This window comes from Micromys minutus (assembly GCF_963924665.1).
Source record: "Micromys minutus genome assembly, chromosome: 19".
Lineage (NCBI taxonomy): Eukaryota > Metazoa > Chordata > Mammalia > Rodentia > Muridae > Micromys > Micromys minutus.
The window spans coordinates 19,273,743-19,290,500 of record NC_137954.1 but is presented as its reverse complement, the minus strand read 5'-3'; the positions used below and the strand labels follow the sequence as shown (position 1 = coordinate 19,290,500).

Here is a 16,758-nt window from a genome sequence, read left to right as displayed (position 1 = left end):
AGTTGTTTTTTAACCTCAGTCTTTAACTAATATAAACATTAAACTGTCATCATTGATAAAACATTGGAAACAAAGTATGCCATTGGAAAGGTCAGGAACTGGGCTGAGGAATGAACTCTATCCTAGGGTCCTTGCTGTATATGCATGAAACCATGCTATGATCCCCAGCCCTAAAGACATATACAATATCTTTAGCATTTTTATTTTTCTATTGTACTATTGTATATCAAAATATACCTGATATTTCATCAAGCTTATGGATAAATAATTTCTTTTCTCTTTGAATACAAAGCTTTATGGAAATGATAAACTCCCCCCATGCATTAAAACCATCATTAAAGAATATAAAACACAGGTTGGTGAGAACATGAAATGCATCCTTTTGATATTATGGAAGACAAAAATATTGAATATTTAAAATGGGCAAATATTGCACACTCATAATTTAGGTAAAATTTGCAAGAGTTTATATTTATCTCAGTTCATGACATTGTTTTAATAAAGAAACAACAATAGCCTAACAAAAATTTTAAGCATAGGCCAGCAATGGAAGAAGTACAGAAAGACTACACCCTCAAAGGTAAACTATTTTTAAATTTATTGTTTAAGTTGTACATATTTTAAATTCAAAATTGAATAAATAAAAACAGAGTAACATATAATTGTCTCTATTTGCCTTGCTGCTTTTGTTCAGCAAGCCATTGTCATTCATTGTACAGAAAGAAATTTCTGTAGATGAATGAATGGTACATGAGTATGTATCTTTCCCATTTTTCCTCACTACAGCTTATTATTTTTTAAAACAACTTTATTTTAAAAAACAGAGATAAATGTACAGATTTAAATTTTTTTGCATAAAATTATATAAATATATTTTTGTCAGTACTTGATTTTTTTAATGGTTTAACAGTATGCATTGAAATCTTACTAGTTACAATGAGCATGCAGTACATGTAAAACAAAATGTAACATGGAAACAGTCAAAGTTTTCTTGGACAACAGCTTATTATGTTATATATGTCCATTAGCTTCCTGTTACTGCAAAACATACCTTTAAAATGATAAACTTACAAGGAAAAGTATTCTATTTTGGCTTTCAGCTTTGAATATTTTGGTCCTTGAGTGATTGGAGCTATTGAGTATGGGCATGTGCCAGGTAGCATCTCATGGCATGGAGAATATGGGAGGAAAAGATGTGACAATCCACGGAAGAGAAGCAATATAGAGATCATGGTCAAATGATCCAAATGAAGAGTGTGTCTATAATAATAGAAACTCCCCCAGCAGTCCTCACTTCTTATAGTGGCCACTATTTTCAAATGACACTGTGACACTGTGAGTTAGGGACCATGTCATTGATACTGTGAGTTTTATTACATATCCAATACAATCTAGAGTATACATCTTGGCTTCATTATTTTACTTGTAACATCCGTTTAATCTATATATTTATCCACAGGTGGATTATCTAACAAATAAACACTATGTTAAGTCCATATTCTGATTCTCTATGAATTTATCACTTTCTGATACATGAATTTCTTTTTTAAAAATCTTCCTCTTCCTTAATATAGGGATTTGAGTGTATTGTTTTGGTTTGGTTTGGTTTGCTCTGAGAATACCAAAGATCAGTACTGTACTTCCATCACTTTACCTTGCTTTCATGTTCCTCCAACTGCACCTGTGTAGCTGAAAACTCCTTGAATTAATGACTACTCCTTAAATATTGTTTTATACATTATGTGTATACACACATATACATAAAATCAGTTTTTACATGCATTTATTGTCTGTAGTATTTAATTGAGGTTGATCACGTGGGAAGAAGTAATCGATTCAGGGTCTATTCTCAGACTGACAATCCATCTCTCAGCGGCCACTATCTGTATTACTTTGTCTAGGAGTAGGGTCTTTTGAAAATTCCCCCACCCATGATAGTATGTCAACCTGTGTTGCTGACATTGTGCAGGTCTTGTATAGACAACCATATTTTTGAGATTTCATGGTTACACTTTTCCGGTTGTGCACAGAAGACATTACCTCACAGAATACTCCCTGAATCTCTGGCTCTTAGAATTGTTCTTCCCCCTCTTCTACAATATTCTCTGAGACTTCCTTGTAGTGACAGGGGTGTAAATTTATCAAGTGCCAATTGACAACTCCCAGTGAATTTTTTGCATTTTTACAGTTGTGGATATATAAAATGGTGTTTGCTGCAAAAGAAGCATCTTTGATTGGCGAGAGCTACATTTACATGTTTGTATAATGATAAGTATTTAGAATACAAGAATTATACTTAGGAAAAGGGAATCTGCAGAGTCCATTTTATGCCTCTTGACCTTACCTGCCATCACTAAGTAGTTGGCCAGGATTCCAGTACCAGGCTTGAATCCCTTCCTAATGATGGTTTATGTTCAATTAAACAGCTGTTGGTTATCCCTAAGACATAAGTGCTGGTATTGTACCATGCTGGTCCATCTTCTGGTTTGGAGGTCTTTTTGCAGTGTGGGCTTGTTCTTTTTTCCTTAAAGCCTGCATAACATCATTACATATTATGGGAGACATACCTTACATGCAATGGGAACTGAATTCCTTCAAATTTTGTGTCTGACATTTGTGGTGTCTTCAGCAAATAGGGTTTTCATTTTCAAGTTCTGGGAGGCAGCCAAGAGCTACCCAATAGCTCTTATTATATGAGGAGTCTCTTGAGAACCCTGAGCCAACAATTTAGAGGGAGATTTTTCATGCATAGCAACAAAAAGTTTGTTAGGTACCATAGTTATTGTGGGGAGTATTATCAACCCATAAACATAACTTCATTTAAACTATACATATAGATATATGACAGATAGTCACACAAATACACACACACACACACACACACATGCACACATACATACAATACATAGTTCCCTATGTCTTTTTCAAAACGTCTTAGTGTTATTTATATTTGCTCCCTCGGATTCCCTCTATAATGTTCTATCTCCTCTTGTCTCAGTTAAATTCTCTCTTGATTTCTCTACTTTCTTTTTCAACCCTATCTACTTATTCTTCTCCACTGTAGCACTCCTTCAAGCTGTCCTTTACTACCTATACATATATGCATGAATTTCCATGGTATTAGTTCTTGAAAGTGTCATTTTGAGACCACAGGCTGTATACTTGCACATGGACTGGGATCACCAACACAGGATCACATGTTTTGTAACAACTACTGCCAGGGTAAATATATAGCAATGTACAGTTTTCTGTTCCATGATAAAATAGTGCATTCACAACAGATTTTAGCTTTTACTAAATGATTAACATAACAAAAACGAACCAATATCTGGTTATAGATGACAATGAATTCAAATAATAGAAACAATATTCTATGGCAGCAATTTTTAACAAGAATTGTAACCAGATTCTAAACTAAAACTATGTTCTGATAGGAAATACAGTGTTTAGAGACAGTAGAAAGGAATTCTAAACCTAACCGTATGGTGCTGGGTTGGTGTTGACCTGATATCTGAGATGATCAAGAATCAATGCCACACTTTTGTGTTGATGTGACAGAGAGATGAAAGTTGACAAACCACGTAGGTACTCGTGGTCTTTTCACAGTAAATAGCTTCTGAGAACTCAAGACTGCTGACATGGATAGTCATACCCAGCTTTTATAATGGAGGTGACAAGGGTCAAATCTCAGGCCCTCATGATTGTACAGAACATATACCATGATGACACTGCCAGAGCTTTACACACCTTTTCAAAGGGTTTTGCTATGTGAAGTGTAGTGAGACAGAGAGACCTTATTAAGAAACCCAACACTCTACAGTTTATGTAGAAGACCATAAAAGATAAGATTATTTGATTCACCTATTATTTCTGCATAGAAATTAAGATCACTATCACTTCTCAGAATTTTGGCAAAGATCAAGTTTAGAAATTAAGGTAACTGTTACACTATAATACAAAAATCCATGTAATGATCACTATATATACTCCACATTCTATACATTTTAAATATATATGTATATGTATATGTATATATATGTCATAGAATCTAACAGATTGGAAATTATAAAATGTTTTCATTTTAAGTTTTTAAGATACATTTCTGCAAAGTAAGGATTTTCTATAAGCAGGCAGTTGTCATGTTTGTATAGCTGACACTGGGTTCTGCCTCCATGTTGAAGAGGGCACAGTAAAGGTGCGTTATGTCAGATATCAGTCATGTGATGGAAATCACAGTTGTTCTGTTTCCTGCCATGGGTAAACAACTCCATTTAAATTCCAATCTCAAATTCTGTAATATTGTAATGTTTATTCTCAATTTTAGAGGGTTGGTTTCTTTTTAGAAAGAAATTCTATTCAGTGTCAAAGTTGAAATGCTTAAGCATTATGGGGCATAGGCTAAAGACCCAGTGAGAGACAGTCAGTAGTTACAATAACTGAAGGAAATATGTTGGAAACCATGTTCCATGATAAGTGAATGAAAGGATGTGGGAGGAACTCTACAGTTCAGTCTAACCCGGAGATGTCTACAGCGTCTGCTGTTCTGAGTAAGGGATGAGAAGCAGAACTGGGGGAAGAGAAGGCTGTTTGCCCTTACCTTTCATGCAGATCCTTCTCTCTTGCCTTGAGGTATTTAACAGATAAACTACTTATACATATTTATAGAGCTGAGAAAATTGTATTTTGGAACTACTCAGACACATAAGTATCACAAGACCCAAATTTTATAATTACAAAAATAATTTCACATTTCAGTGATAATTAGACTTAATGGAAGATTCTGTAGGGATGAGGAATCTTCTAGAGCTTTCATAGAGGTGAATTACAGACAACCCAGAATTCAAGTCTCCACTTAGAGACTCTGCGGTTCCTCTGTGAATTAATGTTACTTACATTAAGCTTCACAGAATTCACAATATTCATTAAAGCTTTTATTAATAGTCTACTTAACTGTTTGGCCACAAAAATATACATTTTACCTGTGAAAGATGCATTCTCATAACTTACAAATTACTTTAACTGTGGCTGAAGTAAATTCCTTTTGGTGAGATCTTTCCTAAAGGTAATTGATTTTATTTTCTATTTTCTATTTTTTATATCAAACATTACTCTATATCTCCTGTGGATTTATGTTTGTATCAAAATTTCAAAGTGTCAGGAAAAGAAGGACTGTAATTCCAGCTTTGTTGATCTCAATTCAGGAAATTGAAGTCAGGAAAATATTGTATTCCTTCTCCTTTTTGTTGACATACTCCTGTGGATGTGTCTGCTGGCTAGTATGACTAGTTTTCTTGTGTAGCTAAATGGTGAGAATTCACAGGAAGACAAATGGCTCAGCTCTGGGAGGAGTTCCCAGCGATGATCAAGTTGTTGGCTGAGATGAAGCAGGCCATTGATGAGGGCTGACAATGTCTATATAGAGAGCCACAGCAAACAAAGATGTCAGCACATCATACTATCCTTGAGAGAAAAGCTTTGGGATTTCCCAGACAGTGGAAAACTTTTCTGATATGTTAAACTAGAGTTCACAAAATGGAGCTCCAGGGAGACTTTCGTGGCAGCTGAGTATGCACAGAGGATTATGTGTCCAGTTTTCAGGAATTATTATTTATATTTTCAGATTAGAATTATGTGTGTTATTAGTTTCACTGTAGTAGTGATTCTATGCACCGGGTTATCATCGGAGTTGATTTGAAGGCATTTTGAATAATTTAACTATGTCCTCAGTAGCATCTCTGATGTTTGGATTATAAACCAAAACCAGTAGGTATTTTATAAACATTCTCTATTAGAAGATTTGTTTCTAAACAAAATATTTTAAGAAATCTTTGCCCTGCTAAGAGATTTGATAAATATTAATGTAAGTAAATGATGCTTGTACAATCTTACTAAGTGCTCTACTCTGATTTACCCAAGAGCCTGATTTTCTGAACAACTTGAATTCATGCTCCTTAAATCCTTTTTTAATGCTAGAGCACGCTGACCCTAGAAACCTAACAAGAATATTTCTCGCATCACTGCAAAGGGTCAAACAGAACTTAGGCTGGGACACCGAGAGATGCCTTGCGTGTGGATCAGCAACTTCAACTTGAAAGTACTTTTTAAGCTCAGTTAAATCGTGCCTGCCTTGCTCCAGAGCACAGCTTAAGTAAATTGATTCAGTGGATTAATGTAGTCATGTCAGGGGAGACAAACTTATCTTCTATGTGAAGGCTGAAGCTTACAGAAGTATTATTTAGTAAGCTTGCTGGGAAGAATGACAACTCTGTCTATTCACAAGAACTGAATTCTGCGGTCTGAGTTGTAAAGGTGTAGGTGTGAATGAGACTAGGCTTTAAGAAACAAATGATAATGATTAAAGGAACAACGCTATCTCTGTCCCTGTAAGACATATGAAGTACACTTATCGCATTTAAAATAGATACTGCGCGTGCTTTGTTATCTCTTGTCACAGTATCAGGACAGCTCTCTCTAGGCTTCTACTATCAGGAAGGGTGGCTAGTGCATTTTATACTTGCCTTTTGTCCTCCCAGACCCAATGTCAGCTCATTTAACCACAGAGTTTGAGTGAGGAAAAAGAAAAATGCATACACTGATATATTAATATTTGATTTTTTCCCAAGCTATGCATCTATTTTGCATAAGTCATAATTGTCTTCCATTACAGATGGAATAATTAAAATTTTTTAAGGAGATAACCTCTGATACTAAATTTCCCATCTTCTACGTTATTTTTCAAATGTAATTTCTTACCTAGGAACAAATTAGAAATTATGTGTATTAAGTAATAAAAAGAAAAATGTGTTTCTTTCCTGTATTGAAAAATTACTTTATAAAAATTGAAGAGAAAGTATATGTTTCATCTGCTGGACTAAAAAGATATTTGCCCACCTGTCATTAAATTAATTTAATCTAATTAGGTATTTTAATAACTGAAAATTTCCACTTCCATTTCATTTTTAAATAAAAAGTGAATATGTTATAAAAATTCTTAATGTGGTATTTCATAGATGTATAAACATTTTTTCAATGTCAATTATTTATTTTTTTCTATGAATACCTTATAGTTTATTTTAAGAAAACTGAAAGTTTAACAAGTTTCTGCATAGTTTAGTATGCTTAGAAATGTTAAAATAAAGTTTAAAAGCTACAACATACAATAAGGACACATGCACCACAATGTTCATAGCAGCCCTATTTATAATAGCCTAAAGCTGGAAAGAAACCAGATGTCCTTCAGTAGATGAATGGATACAAAAACTGTAGTGTATTTACACAGTGGCGTACTATTCAGCTATTAGAAACAATGACCTTATGAAATTCCTAGGAAAATGGATGCATCTAGAGAATATCATCCTGAGTGAGGTAACACAGTCACAAAAGAACAGACATAATATGCAGTCACTGATAACTGGATACTAGCCCCAGAAAGCTCTAAATAACTGAGATACAACTCACAGGCCATATGAAGCCCAAGAATAACAAAGGCCAAATAGTGAAAGACTCAGTCCTTCTTAGGAAAAAAAAAATAAGTGTATAGAGTGTGATACACCTAGATCTTAAATCATTAATAATCCAAGATCTAGGAATATAGCCTTGTGGAAATTTTTGGTATTCAAAGATCATCATGTTTAATCTAAACACAATAGGATAACTCTGACTGTTTTTATGTTATGTTCTGTTCTACATGTACTTTATGCTTATGGTAACCAGTGGGATTTCAATGTATGTTATCAAACCTCTAAACGAATTGCTAAAATGGTTTTAAAAATCTGTACATGTATGTCTCTTCTTTAAATAAAGTTGTAAAAAAAAGAAATGTTAAAACACTTTTACATATACAATATATTGAAACATTGTTTAAAATGCAAAAAAGTCGGTTAACTTCATTCATTTATAAAGAAAGAAAGTATTAGAAGTAGAACCTCTATATTTGTTTATAAATACCTATAAAGGCATCAGATGAAATATTTAATTTTATTAAATATTCATTTCTCAAAAGTTTTATATCCAGAATATAGTCAACAAAAGTAACTGCTCAAAATTAACTTTTATTTCTCTCTCAGTGAATATCTGAAGAAAGGAAAAATCTGTAAATTGTGAGACTCAAATGACAAATTGTAAGGATCATAAACTAATTATACTTGTGTGTATCCCTAAACATATAATTTATCATGGTATAACGGTTCTTACAATCTTTATAGAACAATATTATTTTAAAAGGAGGTGCCAATGTGGTAAATTTCCAATTAGAACTAAGAAAAACAAGTGGGAGTTAATGTGGAGTGGAAAACAGCTGAGCCAGCACCTCTGATCAATCAGGGAAACAGCAAACCTTTGTTAGGAGCCAGCATCTTTAATTAAAACTCTTGTATTTACTAATAACTTTGTATGTCTATAAGCCCTCTTATTGATTTCAATTATTTTCCACTTTCCCCTTTTTGAATGTGTATTTTCCGGAGACATTGTAAAATTAAGGAACACATTAGAGTGTACTAATTACTTAACACACATTTAACATGTTAAACAGTAAATCAATACTTTGCTTGAAGAACATGCCAACAAATTGCTGTTAGTTATGATATTGTCACAACATTCTCCATAGATTTGAAGGAAGAGCATGACATCTCTCTAACTATAGTAGGTACCTTTATCTGAAGCACAGAAGACAATGCAGTTTCACAGGGAAATCATGCAGAGTGTCATGCAAAGGGATAATGAGAAGAAATACAGTATATGAAACCTTGTCTTTCCTGTGTATCTTCTGGCATGAAAAGGGAAATGAGACCACAACACAAATTTGACAAATGTTTTTGAAGTCTTGAGTTCTTTTGAGCTACCTTTGGTTTTATATCTTCACTCTACTTCTGTGATGGCCTAGTGTGCTAAGATAAAAGGTATAACAAATAAATGTCATCCACTATGTTTTATGATGAGAAAAATATTAACAGACACTGGGGTCCAATAGAATTTGTGGTATCTGTGATCCTAATGTGGGTTTTCTCCAGTGGATTTATGTTTGTGCCATAATTAGAAGGAAACTTTGCTGTAGAAGACATATTCAAGAAGAACTCATGTTGTGTTTTACAATTTGATACTGATTTGATCTATGTGAGCTCAGCTGAGCTCAGTTTTTCATCTTTTATAAATTAATTAATTAATTCATTCATTCATATCCTTAATGCTGTTCCCTCACTGAGCTCCTCCCCTTCAAGTAGGAGAAGAGTCGTGACCCCGCCCTGTATCTTCCTACCCTGGCCTATCAAGTCTCTGCCACATTAGGAGCATCCTCTCCGAATGACACTAGACAAGGCAGCCCTGTTGGGGAACCGATACTGGTTGCAACTTGTTAACAGACTGTCAAAACATTCCAGTGGAGCCTGACTACTGCTAAAAATATGTGAAGTAGATTACATTAGAAAAAAAATAATACCCAATAGTTTCAAAGAATTCTCCATTATATCCTCCAGCCGTACATGTGTGATATGAGTCTTATAATTGCTATCTTTGTTGCTATTCCTGAAATGTAGATTTATATATTAGCCCTAACTAGGTTCTCCAGCCTTCTCTATATGAAATTAGATGCTATGAAGTTTGATATGTTTCTACGTATGTGCACACATGTATTTGCCTATGTTATATAAAGACTTTAGCAGCAGATATGGAGAGAATATTAGTGACAACTTAGTTTCCATTATGATCACTCTCAGGGTTGTTAATTAATTTAGGTGGCATAGAGATGAACTGCTTCTCAAGAGTAAAAACATAAATGTGTGAGATTATTTGAGTTACATGATGTTGCATCTAAAATCGTTTCAGGAACCATCTTGCTCAATATTCTAAGTCGCCTTGGCCCTTTCTTCCCTTGGGACACATAATGTTTGTGGCTCAGAACTTAATGCCTACCAGTCCATAAAGATGCATAAGAGTTTCAAGAGTAATTTAAAGACCTAGTTTGGTAGTTACTCACTATGTGACCTGAGACAACCTAGTTAAATGTTTTTAAATGTTAATGTCTTTCTCTGTGACACTGGGATAATTAATTTGCTCCCTGAAATACATAGGTTATATCTTTGCAGATTTTATATTAATGTAAAAGTATTCAAATGATATTCAAGGTCCCATAGTAAATTGTAATAATGTCACTATCTATGAACACAATTCCCCTCCTTGCTGTTTTATGAGAAGTAATTATCAAATACCTAACAGTGTGGAATTTCTCTGTGTGTATTTGAGCATACAGGCATATACAGATGTTGTGATACCATTTCTATTTTCTTGTCAATCAGTTTTGTTTAACTTATTTAATTTATGTTTTACATCTCATTTCACAAGAAGAGGAGCCTCTTACTCTTCTAAGCTGTCATAGTTTTGTGAGCCAAGTTTGTACTTTATTTATTTAGCAGATTTGGATTAGTAGATGCTGAAATTACATTAGGGACAATTGTAATCAATGAACAGTTCAAAACATACAATTATTTGCACATGAATATCACTCTATAAGCCATATTTCTCCACAAAGAACTGCAGTCATAGGTTTAAATTCATAGGTTTGATGGACAGAGACAAATGACTGTTCAAGATTCATGTATCAATTTTTGAACTCACAAATAGTTTTCTCAAGGTTCAGGATATCCTTATCAAAACAGAAGTTTCCTTGTGTACCAGCAAAAGATCCCAACAACTCTAAAGATGTCCATTTTCACTGAATTTGTTCATAAGCATATAGCTTTATTTGAGTCATTTTCTTCATCAATAAATGATTAAAGGTACATAGTTTCTTCATTCCTGATCTGCTGTGAACGTTTTTCAACGTAAGGACTTGAGTTTGATCCCCAGAAACTACATCAAGACCCAATTACTACAATAGAGACCTAGCAATAGAATTCTTGTCATGTGGGGACTGGATGCCAAAGGGTGTGAGATTGCTAGCTTGACAGTCTATTTGAATTGGTGAGTTCCAGGATTAGAATCTATCACAGTGTCTATACTGCAAAACAATGTAGAAGGTAGCTGAGGAAGAAACCTGGGCATCGATCTCTGGGCTTCATGTACATATGAATACCCTAGTACATACACACATAGACGCACACACACACTTGTATACACATATGAGCTTATACACACAAAACAGATATATATATATATATATATATATATATATATATATAAACACAAACTCAGCTATCATTTTTGTTAATTTTCGTACTCTTCTTTATGTCCAGAAAGCTCTGTCTAGAGTTCTGTGATTGGCATGAAAAATAATTCATACTCATTGCTAGGCCTCTCTTAAAATTATAATTTAATAATTTTTTTTAACTCTTGACTCACAAACTTTGTAAATGCTAATAGTCTCTTAATAGTGCCTTTATGGCTCAGAGGGCAGTTTAAAATCAACTTTAAATTCTCTCAATGAATGACTGAGTATGTATTTTAAAAATAGCTTAAGCAGACCTCATTAAGCACATGAATAAAGCAGGTAATAATGAAGAATGGGTGCAACAAGATCTCTTCCGGCCGTGGTATATCTAACAATATTATCATACCAGAATTCATAGGTCACCAGGGACTAGACTGGAACAAGGGTTAACCCTGATTAGTACCTCTAGACATCTAACAATGTTTTTATTAACTGACTCAGAATGTCAATTTCAGCAAAACCTGTGCAGCAATAGACCATGATTTTCAGGTACTCTGTAGCATCTATTTTGCTGAGGATCAAACTGTTATATTACCTGTAGCTGTGTATACATTATGGCCCATCCACCTTGTTCATTTAGAGAAGCTACTAACCAATCATATTCTGTTGGAAAGGAATCATATCCACTGGCAAAGCCTAGACAACTTTTCATAATTCTATTTTGTTACACACAGTTGTTTGTATTTCTAAGTCATTCTATAGAACTTTCTTCAACATGAACCCCTTTTATGTGTAATGATTCCTAAAGCATTGCCAGTCATTTTAATCACATAGAAATTAGATGATAAAAGACATTATATATTTTTTTAATACTATGTACCCTCCTATATAAATAAGGTTTATAGACCAATAGACTGTGACATTAATTACAAGCCTGTGAAAATGAACATTATAAAACACTGAGAGTAAAAAAAAAAAAAATAAAAAAAAAACACTGAGAGTAAAAAATAAATAAATAAATAAAACACTGAGAGTAACTGAACCAAAATTTTTATTGACACAATAATTGCTATGTTCAATTTCAGATTTCTATTAGACTATCTTTACTCCACTCACAGAAATTAAATATAAAAATAATGGCAATTAGAAGGCAGTAAATAAAGGGAAGAGGGAAAGATATAAAGAAAGAAGAACAGGAGTAGAAAGAAATGTCATATGAAATATAATGGGAAATTTTTTAAAAACTCTACACAAATTTATCCTTAATTTTCTTTCATTATAATTTTTTTCTCTTGTCATAATGTTTTTTTTTGTTTGCTGTTCCTGAGAGATTACAACAGTAAATATTTGATTTGTAAATTGACTGTCACTTTTGTCACTTTGAAATAAAGTAAACTTATTCTAAGGTACCAATTTGGTCATTATGATGTTTAACAATGTATTTAGAATAGTAATCAAAATTTTGTTTTTATTGGGGAGATACTGATAAACTAAATCTGCTAACAGATAAGGTAGCTGCTGGGAATGGTTTTCTCTCAATAGTTTCTCAGTCAATCACATTTGCATATCTTATTCCATTGCATATTTCCTTGAATGACTCCTCATTCCAAGGTTCTAGTTACTATGATGAATATGAAGAGTAATTTAACTTACATTAAGTATCCTTTATTTAAATTACATTTAATGACATGCCAACACTGCAAGAGCTCGTTACATCTCCTCCCAAGTATTTTAGTGGACTCACTGAAACAATTCAGAAAACATACTAAATATAAGGAGAAAATCTAGTAAAATATATGAATACAGGTATAAATGAACAAAGTTAAAGCAACAGTAGTTTAACATACCTTAGAGGCTAAGTTGCTGATTTCAAGCACTGATTATTTTGTGTGTCTACATCATAGCAAGTATGACTAAGGCTTGACCTATTATCAATGTTAAGTAACTAATACTGAATACTTAGCAATTATTATTATACAAACATATATTCTATGGTTGTCTTCATCCCATCTCATATCAGCTTTGACACATGCAAGGAAATGTTTTCTCCCTACAGTCATGCGAAAGGAAGCAATGAGAACAGTCCCTTGAAGCTGTCTATTTAGAAAATTTACTTGTTGTGTTTGTTCTTTGTGGTTTCTTCATCAAATACTGAAGCTGGCAGAATATGGTTCATGCTCACTAAGTTTTCATTGATAGTTAAGGAACGTAGCATTCTTAATAACAAAAGTGTTATTTTTCATGCTCAAGATACCTTACATACAAATCAGATGTATAATAGCTTTTTTTCATCAAAATATGCTCAAATCCTTCAGAGTAAAAACACTCCCCAGAGGGTTCGAAGTAAGGTGATGTATAATAGCTTTTAATACTTTTAGAAAAATTCATTAATTCATTATCATTTTTATTATTTTAAGTGTAAAAACAACATTTATTCTTATTGAAAAAAGTCAACAGAAATTCAAAAAGAAGTGCTAGTAATTGGGAAATAGTAGACTAAGTTCAAAGTTATACATAAATCATTAAAATGCTTTGATTCCTAACAGATAATTTACCACCACTTGAAGTCCAGTTATAAACTACTTCACTCTACCCTTAATTGTCATCATGCTACTGTGTAATTGGGTGACAACTCTTACAGTTTGAGAATGTCCCCTTACAGATTCAGTCTACAAGAACTGAAACATTTCCTCCTTCCAGCCTTTGTTTGTGATCCAGCTCTGTGTTTCTTGTCACCCTGGTGCTGTCTCCTAATTCTCCGCACCCTAGATATCCAAATCTGTGTCTTGATTTATATTGGAGTGTGTTAATAGGGTGAACCTTCCTCAGTGTTCACAAATTGTGCTGTTATGGAGAGGTTGAGCAATTGTGATATAAGTCAGAACTTCAAATTGTCTCCAGTAAGGAATGAGACTGTCCTTCAGATCCATCACTCACTTGATTCCTAATTATGTAGCAACATTTAGGATGTACTCTGTGTCTACTTGTCTCTTGGAGAGCATCTAAGAAAACAACTTAGCAATGCTGTTGAGACGTTTACCGGCATCCTTGATGCACAATCTTAGAGAAAAATAAACATAATGTCATTGATGGCACTGCACACCTGTGCAGACTTTTTTTTTTCATGTGACATGGGAGTGACACATAGTTCAAACTCTACAACCTGTTCATCTCTGATTTGCTTAGAACCAAGAATAGTACTTTTTATTTCTGCCTCTTAACCTCTAAAACACTCCTGCTTTGTTTCTGTTTGTGAAAAGTCATTTGCCTCATCTTGAACCCTATTGCTGTCTTGCTGGAGTGCCTCACTGAATAGGGCTTGTCCTGATGTTGGTACTCATGCTCTTCTGTTGCTCCTCTTCCATCTGGGCCTGTTCCATCTCCATCTTCTCCTACCTTTCTCTTTCATCAACTGCTTATTCTTCCTTTGCATTTCCTCCAATGTTTATTACTGTAGCCTCTGCAGCATTAGCTGCCAAATACTGAAATGTCCTTTTCCTTTCCTGGTCTGTCTGTCTATACAGTTGCCTCCTTTCCATCTTCCTTGAACTACCATGTTTCCTTCAACTCCTCCATTGCCTAGGTAATAGGAGTATATCCTTCTGATTACAGTAAATTTTCTGTTTCACATCTTCTTCTAGTGAATTGAAAACATCCTGAAGCTGGGTTGAACAGGGATCTGAGGGGGCATGTAGACTGTAGAATTTGCCTTGCTTTGTTTCTAAATTGGTCCCTATTTCCATTTCTTAACATTTGATCAGTATCTCTGAATGAATTTTCAATGTAGAGCATGATGGTGTGTTCCTACAGGTCCCGTTCAGTTGAGCAGTTCCTGGAGGATTTCTCAATACAGAACCAGATTTACTTTAAGGATTTGTGTTTGGATAAAGATTTAGAAGGACATTTATTCCACTAAGATGCAAAAGGGACTATTAGATATCCCTAAAGATAAGAGATATTTGACAATAATGTGGAAGATAGTGTGACTTTCAAAAATTTAAACTTCATTTACAGTAAATAAGGAAATAGTTTAAAAATATACTTAAAAATTTCATACAATAATAATTGTTATAAAGTTTAAAAATTTTAGCATATATTTTCATGTGTAAATATTGTATTCAGTAGGTATAAAATTTTAATTTAAATACTTAATGAATAATAATTAAATAAATTGAATTAGTTATCTTACAGGTTTAATGTTTTCTACATTTATTCCCAATTAGCAAAAAGGCAAAAGTAAATAAAAAGAAACTGAAACTTTTGTACAATATCATGAATCAAGAAACTTATAAATAAAAATTAATTTACGTATGTATGTATCTAAAATTAATTATTGTGTTGCTTATAGCATAAGTTGCATATGACATTGCTTATATGTTAGCTCTGAGCTCTGTTCTGCTGATTTCAGGCTGAACAATGCTTGTTACCTAGAAACAAAGTAATTGGGATGCCCTTTTGCTAGACTTATTTGAAATGCAGTAATTTGTTTTTTTAACATATGTAACATATGTCTGCTATTTTAATTACTTATTTTCAGTCCACTGGATGAGCTTTATTCTATCTGTGAGTGGAAATATATATATTTATATACACTCTTTTAAGACTATGTATGAAAAATATTTTGCCTTACGTACTATAAATTACAAATTTGTAAATCTATGGATTTAGTTAATTTTTACAAAGAATACTATAATCTTAGTATAAGATAATGCAGATTATAGACAATATAACTAATTAAGGCAACATATATTTATGGTATTATCATATACATACATATATTTTATATAAATTTAAAAGTATATGGTTGTCAATTGCAGTTCTAAAATATGGGCTTGATCACAAAATCAATAAATATAAGAGATAAAAGCAAAGTTTGTGAAATGTTGTTACATGACAAAACCGAAATATGAAAGAAAGGAGGAAACGTTAGCCAGAGTAAGAAAGAAAGCCAGAACAGTGAGGACAGGAACAAGGAATGGGGAAAAGGTAAGGCTTTAGGAATCAAAGTCTTTGGGAAAGATGAAATACAGGTATTAACTAAACGTAGACATCAGATGGAAAAATGAGCTTCAATAAACCACTTAGACGTACACAGGCATTAGGATACATGCTAGAATGCCAGAATAAGAAGTTAATACTTTTGAAATTTAATGTAACTCAAATTAAAAATTCAAAATATTAGTTTATGTTTTAGAAATTTTTTAGAACTTCTGGACTAGGGATGGAACAGAGTGCAGAGCAGTTGTTGAACTTCTGTCTATTTCTAACACTGCCAAAGACATGAAAGCCTTCTATATATTTATGATAAAATATTATGTAGCTGTATTTTTAAAATAAAGTCACTACAGATCATGAATCCTGCCGACATTAAATTCTATTTGAAACTTGTATTTATTATTACTAAACACGGAGTAATATGATAGGCTTCATATTTCCATATTATACATAATCTAATGATGATAACGATATCACATGGAAACAGATTCAAGTAAACCTATAGCATCTGCAAATAACTAGCAAATGAAATTTTTAAAAATTTAACAATCTAATTATAAGTAGTAATAGTAAATTCTGGTTATTGACGATTGCCTGTTTACTCTGTCCATGTATCTCTCTCT

At 33.2% G+C, this 16,758-nt stretch overlaps 1 protein-coding gene across 2 annotated transcripts in view; it reads left to right on the top strand.

Annotated features, from left to right (window-relative positions):
- The window catches only part of ERBB4 (erb-b2 receptor tyrosine kinase 4), a gene marked incomplete at both ends in the record, with an annotated part of 1,001,312 nt that overhangs the window by 691,467 nt on the left and 293,087 nt on the right, over nucleotides 1-16,758 (top strand). The window lies entirely within an intron of this gene.